Here is an 8453-nt window from a genome sequence, read left to right as displayed (position 1 = left end):
GTTCTGGCCGTGTAGAACCCAAACGGCCGTGTGGAGGCCGTGTGGGGGGCGTGTGAGGCTGTGTGGAATTTCTAGCACTGCAGACCAAAAGTAAAATGACCATAACTTTCTTCTTGGTTGGATTTATGAGCCGTTCCAAATATAAAAATGTAGATAACTTCAAGATCTACAACTCTTCTGAAGACTCTAACCAGATAAAACCAAGTCTTGAAGGTCTAAAGTTCGTTTATATGAGACACGGCCTTGGCACACGGCCGTGTCAAATCCTGCACTGCACATGAAGAGTAAAACAGCCATAACTTTGTGTTCCATTGGAGTTTTGGGCTGTTCTTTATACCAAATTGTATCTAACTTCAAGATCTACAACTTTCATGAAGACCACAACTCAAGAATACCACGCTAAGAGGCACTAAAATGTCTTACAAGAAGAGGCACGGCCTTGATACATAACCAGAGCAGCGGAAGAGCATGGCCGTGCGGAATCGCACGGCCGTGCCACTTAACCAGAGCAAGGGAAGAGCATGGCCGTGCGGAATCGCACGGCCGTGCCACTTGACCAGTGCAGCAGAAGAGCATGGCCATGCGGAATCGCACGGCCGTGCCACTTGACCAGTGCAGAAGGAAGACACGGTCGTGCGGCTTCGCACGGCCACGGTCGTGCCACGGGCCGTGCGGCGCCCATACCCTAGCTTATAAAAGGGTCAAGAAACCTATTTTTGAGGAATCTTTAGTTTGGGACTTTGTCCCTCCCCTCGAGGAAAGCCGTCGAGCTTCATCCACCGCCGTCTCTTCACGATCCGTCCATCTCCGGAGCAAGGAAGCATCCCCAAGACGTCGAAATCATCAAGCATCTCTTCTTCCTTTCCTTCTAGGGTCGTAAGTATGCTTTTCTCTATGTTCTGGGGTTGTTCTTCCCCCACAATGGAGTAGACATCCTCTTCTAGGATTAGGAAGTATTTGTAATACGATGGAGATGTAGAACTATGTTGATTCGCCTTATTTCTATTCAATGAATTGTTTATGCCTTGTTCATACTTGATGAAGTTGTGTGTGTGTGACGTAGTTATGTTTCTTGCACGCTTTGTTGATTGATGTGGAGGTTTGTTGATCATGCAAGGGGATTCCCTAGAGCGTATTGACCAAGGTACCCTCGTGACAGGGGTAACCCTTTCCGGACGTCTAAGACGTTCCCTTAAAAGGAGAAACAATCTCATAGGAATTGTTGCTCTCGTAGAGAGAGCGCTCTAGATCGTATACCTGAGGGGCCCTAGTAACAAGGGTAACCCGTTCACGGACGTCTAGGACATTCTCTTGAAAGGAGAGGCAATTCCTCCATAAGGAAGTAGGAACCCGTACCATCTACCTTTATCCTTATTGTTATTTACTAGGCACGAATTCCTGTGACCTACCGAGGCGCTCTAGTGACAGGGGTTAACCGTTACAGGATTTCACAGGGATCTTCTCTATTCGATACTTAAGGATATTGACCAATCTAACTTCCTACAAGAGCATGGACATAGAGGGTAGAAACTAAACAATCTATGTAGTATCTCCTAGCATTACAATGAAACCGAAATCCTAGAATCCATTTCCCGAAGCTCATTCCCTCCAAGATCTCTTCTCTTTTTCTCATCCTTCTCTTTCCCTTTTCAATCACCCTCGTTAGTTTGCAAATGCAAAAACCAGCTTTCGACCGTCTAGATAACTTACCTTGCGACATCTCTAGTGCTTAATCAACAGTCCCTGTGAATTCGATATTTTTATTACTGACGACGAAACCGTACATTTGCGGTTGCGTAACAAGTTTTTGGCGCCATTGCCGGGGACTGTTCGCATTAACATTAGTAGATTAGTAATTTAGTTAATCTAGACTTGTGAATAGCTTTGGTTTTTCCATTTTCATAACTCAAAAAAAAAATCTACATTTTCTTTTTTATCTTAAAACTCTGCATTTATTTCTTGTTATTAGTTTAAGGTTCAATTTTTCTTTTTCTTTATTTTTGCATTCTCTTTCTTGCTCTTAATTCTTCATTTTTTGTTTTTTTTCTCTCTCATAATTTTTTCTTGAATATCCATGAGCACTAACATGTCAAGCAGGTCCTTAAGAGATTTCTCTGCACCCATTTCTGCAAGATTTTTATCTCCCATTGTGCAGCCTCATATTAAAGTAGAAAGTTTTCAGCTAGACCCAGAGTTAATTTCCATGATACAAGGTCATAAATTTGGAGGAGAAGTATCAGAAAGTCCTTATCTGCACCTTGAGAGATTTTTAGAGCTTTGTGATATGGTGGACTATGAAGGAGTGTCAGCGGATGCAGTTCGATTGATGGCATTTCCTTTCAGTATCAAGGGCAAAGCAAGGATTGGTTATATTCTCTTCGTCCTCAAAGCATCACAAGTTGGGAACAATTAGAGCAGCAATTTCTGAATCATTTTTTCCCTCCAAGCAGAACAATCTACATGAGTTGCATCACAAATTTTGTTCAAGCAAATGGAGAATCTTTATTTGATGCATGGGACAGATTCAAGAGTCTACAAAGGCAGTGCCCTCACCATGGCTTGGAGAAATGGTTGATTCTACACATATTCTATAGGAGAATTTCTTTTTCAAATAAGTGTTTGTTAGATTCATCAGCTGGAGGTTCATTTATGGACAAGAGTATAGAAGAAGCTTATACATTAATTGATCAAGTGGCATTGAACCTCCATGGATGGTCGAGCAAAAGTTGGATGGAATCTCCCTCAGAAACTCAAGAAGTACAAGCCATATATACTAGAGAGCCTGTCAAACGAAATATAATTCAACCACCCAAGAATGTCGAAATTTAGAAGTCACAGAGTGAGGAGTTCAAACATTTGGGGGCAAAGATTGAGAGCATAGTTTCAAAATGGTTCAAAGAAGATCCCCCTCCTACACAAATAAGATCTAGTGAAAAGTGTAATGATAGTAAGTTGAGGAGCGGCAAGAATCATGAAGAACTTCTGAAAAATGACTTGTATAGAATTGAGGAGAAGAACAATAGAAGACCACATGAACTCAGTTCCATTATTCCAGGAGGTTCCCAAATGCCACAAGTACCTTTCCCTCAACGATTGATCAAACCATCACTAGACAAGCAATTTAAACCTCAGTCATATGCTCAACCATTCCAAAGACTTTCACTAAGGGTTCCTTTTCCACAAAAGCTAGTGGGGGCTAACGAAGATAAAGATCTTGGAAAATTCTGTGATACAAAAATGCTTGAGTGTAGATTTCTGAATGTATATGAAGATGAAGACTCTTCAGATGAGGACTGTGATAATAATGCAGTGGATAACAAGTTTTCAGATCTTCCTCCAGAGTTTACAGGATGTTATAATGACATTGAATTTTCAGATGATGAATATATTGAGGTAGATCAACATAAAAATGCAAACGAAGTCAATGATCCTCCTATAGTTGATTCTCCTGTTGAAGATATAGACGTTGGTTTATTTTTCGATGCTTGTGTTGATAATGATGATTTGGAAAGAAGCGTAGGGAGCTGTAGTGTGGAAACAGCATCTCAAGAATCACCTCCTTCATCCACACAACCTTTAGAGATTATGAGAGTTGCAAGAATTGAACATGTTGTGGATCCATGTGTAGGGACTTGTGCAGAGTTAGCAGAGTCTCAAGAATCACTACCTTTGGAAGTACCGATACTAGAGCCAGAGCCAGAACCATCATTTGATTCAGAGGAAGTCACATCCACATGTTTAGAAATTTCATGTACCTCTGAGCAAAGTAAGGTTAGTATTTCTTGTGATCTTTTGAAAAATTTTATAGAGGTACCTGCCATTGACTTTGTTGGATGTGATTCAGTTTTTATTTCTTATTCTGCTTATCTTAATATGATTATGGCTCTATCTTATCTAATACGTTTGCGGGAGATTTGTATTTTCTTTGCATGTGCAGATTTTTATGGGGCTTATAATTGGAAGCTCGATTTGAACCGTCTTCGACCTCCTGAAAGAATTTCCAAGAAGACGAAGATGGAGAGAGTGATTCTTCACTTTTTGATGAAAGCTCCCTCCATAATAAGAGCCCTTGGTAAGAGGGTTCTAAAATATCTTACCCCTCCAAGAGCGAGATTTCGATGAATCTAATGAGGTGGTCGAGCTAATGACCTTAAACAAGCGCTTCTTGGGAGGCAACCCAAGTTCATTTTCTTTGTTTTCATTCATGTCTTTAGTTCTTTCTAGTTTCATTTCTTTTTAATAATTCATACCCTCTACTTAATTTTTCTTGTCTATCATTCTTTTTATAGATTTCAGAGTTGTGGAGGAATGTGAGCATCGGATAGAGGAGTATCTTGAAGCACATGAATGTCAACCATTTGAATCTCATCACTTAGTAACTTCTCTAAGCTTCATAAATTTCCTTCACATTACATTTCTAGTTTTCATCGGGACGATGAAAAGTTTAAGTCTGGGGGGATGCATTAGAATGCATTTAGTTTAGTTCAGCTTTTGCTTATTTCTTTTTGCATAATAAAATTTTTACTAGTTGCATCCTACATCATATTATGATTGTTTGTTCCTTAATGCAAAATACTAGTTATTCTAGATTTTATGTGGATCATGTGCTAGTATGTTTAGTGATCTATCTTTTTCTATCTATGATAGCATGAAGTGAGCAATGTTTTTACTATAAGAGTTTAAGTATTGACCTTGTTTTAGGATCTCTATACACTATGCCTATTTTTGATGGTTGATAACTCTAAAATAGTCATGATTCATAAAATTGGACTAGTACTTGTGTTTCTATGGTGACCTCTCAACTACATTTTGGTTACTGGATAAACTCAGATCTTGTAAGCTCATTTGGAAAAATCAATCCCAAAAAAATATATAAATAAAATAATAAAAAAATAAAAAATTGAAGATTTGTTCAAGTTTGATACTTTGCACACATTCAATGAAAAAAAATAAGGGATAAAAAATAGTTGTTGTGAGTGGAAACTAGCAATTCACCCCTTTGAGACTGAGTTAGGTTACTGGGGAAATGAATGCTATGTTTCTCTTGATACTGAGTATTCCTTTGAGACCTTGTGTAGATGATGCATAGCATTCTTGAGGGGAACGAACCTTGTGTGTGGCAGGTAAGTGCCTATCGCCGGAAGTATAAGGAACACAATTTTATGACGACTTGACTAGACTTAGGGATTGAAACTTGATAAATTTAGGTCACTTTCGCACTGAGCACAGAGGACTACTACTTAGGTCATACTCAAACTACTTTTGTATCTTGCTCACCAATGAAATCATCTGATAGGATTAGATTGACTTGCTAGAGATTATAGTCCAAACCAAATATAGCAAACAAATCTAAAAAAAATGCAAGACAAAAGCAAAAACTAAATGCAAGCAAAGCAAAACAAAATGTAGAACAACTGAAAATGTAAAAGAAAATATAGAAATTTCAGGTTGCAAACACCCCCAGACTTAAAACTTTTTATCGTCTCCATGAAATCAATATGGTGGTAAAGGAGGGAGTTCAGGGTGTTGGTGCAATATCCCTAGGTCAAGGTTGACCTGGTTGACTAAGTTTGAGTTAACTCAAGCTTGAGTCTTGATGTTTAGGTTTCAATGTTTGCAATACATAGAGATTGCAGATGCAATCATCCATTTTGGGAGATTGTTGATACAATTCCCCTCTGGTCAAGGTTGACCAGTTAGATGTGAAGAAGAGTCAAGTAGGTCAAAGGGTTGACCGGATACTTAACTGGGAAAGTCCTAACTAGAAGTTAGGTAGTTGAAAGTCCTGGTGAGTGAAGCCAGGCAGTTGGGAAATCCTGGTGAGTGAAGTCAAGTGAAAGACCTAGTGAGTAAAGCTAGGTAATAGGAAAATCCTAGTGAGTGAAGCTAGGTAAAAATCTTGGTGAGTAAAGCCAGGTGAAAATCCTAGTGAGTGAAGCTACGTGAAAGTCCTGGTGAGTGAAGACAGGTAGATGGGAAGACCTTATGAGTGAAGCCAGACACATGGAAATCTAGGTGGGTCAAGGTGACTGAACACCTGGTATTGAGAAGTCCAAGTAGGTCAAAGGATTGACCGGATACTTGGCACGAGAAAATCTAGATGGGTCAAGGGTGACCGGACATCTGGTGGAAGTCCAAGTGGGTCATAGATGACCGGACACTTGGCACGAGACGGTGAGTCCAAGTGGGTCAAGGTTGACCGGACACTTGGCATGAGGAGAGAAGGCCAAGTGGGTCAAAATGGTTGATCGGACACTTGGTGAAGAAATCCTAGTAGGTCAAGGTTGACCAGATACTAGGCATGATGTCCCAACAGGTCACGGTTGACCGGATGTTGGGTTTTAGGAACCTTGGACTTGATTTAGGCAAGTCAAAGGTGGATCAATCGATCAACCGATCGATTGAACCATAGTTCAATCGATCAACCGATCGATTGAATCGTAGTTCAATCAATTAGTTGATCGATTAGATGTGTTTCACGAAGAAGGTTTGGCCCAATCGATCGGTCGATCGATTGAGAGCAATTGTCGCGAGTACAGAAACGTTCCCAATCGATCAGTCGATCATTTGGGCACCTCCAATCGATCGACTGATCGATTGGGGAGCTGGAAATTGTGATAGAGGTTGAATCAATCGAGCAATCGATTCAGGCATTTTCTAGAGAGCACAGAGGCACTTTGAATCGATCATCCGATCGATTCAAAGCCTCCCTAATTGATTTAAAGTCATTCAATCGATTGGGATCCGACCGTTGCGCAGGTTATAGCTTCTGGCGAGTGTCATCTTCGGGCATTCCTCTCCAGCGACTACAACAATCTCTCCACACTTTCACAACCAGTTCTTGAAGGTGCTTGGAGACAAGTGTAGTTACACTTCCAAGGTTAAAGAGGCAACAACAAGCAACAAGTAAGCAAGAAGAAAGAGTTTTTCATTTATATCTTTTGTATTTTCTTCTTGTGGGTGTTGTATACTGTTGCGTAAGTTTGTACGAGGCTTCTCCACCTCTGGCTGCGACCGAGAAGGAATGTTTTGATTCGTGTGTGGATCCTTGGATTAGTCACCTCTTATTGAGGTGGATACCAAGTAAATCCTGGTAGAGACTAAGCGTATTCAACTATCCTACCTCCTTGTAGAGACTAGCTTCACTTTTCAAGGTGACCCCCTAGATATCCGTTAGTTGGGCAGCCTGTCACTGACGCCCCTCTATCATACAATCTAGGGCATCCCTCTATAAGATCCACAAGCATCATAAATATTCAATCAAACATGGTAATTAGGTCCAAACAACACTTCCAAAGAGAAAGCAAGTCTAGTTACCATGTTTGATTGAATATTTATGATGCTTGTGGATCTTATAGAGGGATGCCCTAGATTGTATGATAGAGGGGCGTCAGTGACAGGCTGCCCAACTAACTGCTAGGGTGACACGACTGTGTGGGCGACGATCCTCCAAGATGAACACCACCCAAAAGAGTCCTTCCTCTTCCTCTAGAATTCGGCCACCACCACCACCAAGGAGAAGAGAGCAAAGGGAAAGGGAGAAGGGAGAGGGTCGGCCACCAAGAGATCACCCAAGCAAAAGAATAAGAGTTATGTCTCATGAAGCCCCCTCACCCCTTCTTTTATATTACTTGTCCAAGGCAAATAAGGAAAAACTTTTTACAAAAAATAAAATCATCCAAGAGTTTTTCCTTTTCCCTTTTATTTTTTCTTTTCTTTCCTCTTGATTGAATCAATCACCAAAATTAATTGGATGATGATTTTATTATTTTAATATGGCCGGCCACCTTGCTTGGGCACCAAGCAAGGTTGGCCGGCCCCCACAAGAGAAAGAAATAAATAATTTTTATATAAAATTTTACAAGAAAAATTCTTATAAAATTCTACAAGCTCTCTTTCCTAAAGTAGGAGTTAAAAAAGGAAAGTTTCTAAAAAATTAAAACCATGTTTTAAAATTTAAAAACTCTCTTATAAAATTTCCTTTTTTAACATAATGATAGAAAATTTTAATTTTTAAAACTTATCTCCCTTTTTTTTCTTAAACCATGAGGATGGTTAAAAAAGGAAAGTTTTAAAACTTTTAAAACTCTCTATTAAAACATGTGGCTAAATTCAAATAAGAAAAGTTTTAAAAATTAAAATCTCTCTTTTAAAACTTATAATTTTCTACAAAGAGAAGATTTTAAAAATTCAAAACAACCCTCCTATTTGAATTAATATTGGCTGGCCCCTACAAGCTTGGTCACCAAGCAATAGGGCCGGCCCCTATAAGAGGATGTGGTCGGCCATTGCTTGGTCACCAAGCAATGGTCCGACCCCCTTCTTGGACACCAAGAAGAGCCTTACATTTGGATGGACTTGAGGCTATAATGAGGCTATGACAGGGACCTAGAGGAGAAATTGGTTTTGGCCTTCCGATGAGCTTGAGTATCCCGTGTTCGCCCCGAACACAC

The 8453-nt window shown here is 40.0% G+C and overlaps 1 non-coding gene across 1 annotated transcript; it reads right to left on the bottom strand.

The window, feature by feature from the left end:
- Positions 1-2453: 2453 nt before the first annotated feature.
- On the bottom strand, positions 2454-2561 carry LOC121988075. Its single transcript, XR_006113837.1, has one exon. It is a non-coding gene; the product is annotated as a small nucleolar RNA R71 (small nucleolar RNA).
- Positions 2562-8453: the final 5892 nt, after the last annotated feature.

Source organism: Zingiber officinale, chromosome 5B, assembly GCF_018446385.1.
Source record: "Zingiber officinale cultivar Zhangliang chromosome 5B, Zo_v1.1, whole genome shotgun sequence".
NCBI classification, from domain to species: domain Eukaryota; kingdom Viridiplantae; phylum Streptophyta; class Magnoliopsida; order Zingiberales; family Zingiberaceae; genus Zingiber; species Zingiber officinale.
The sequence above is the reverse complement of the archived record's forward strand: the minus strand, read 5'-3'. Positions and strand labels throughout refer to the sequence as shown.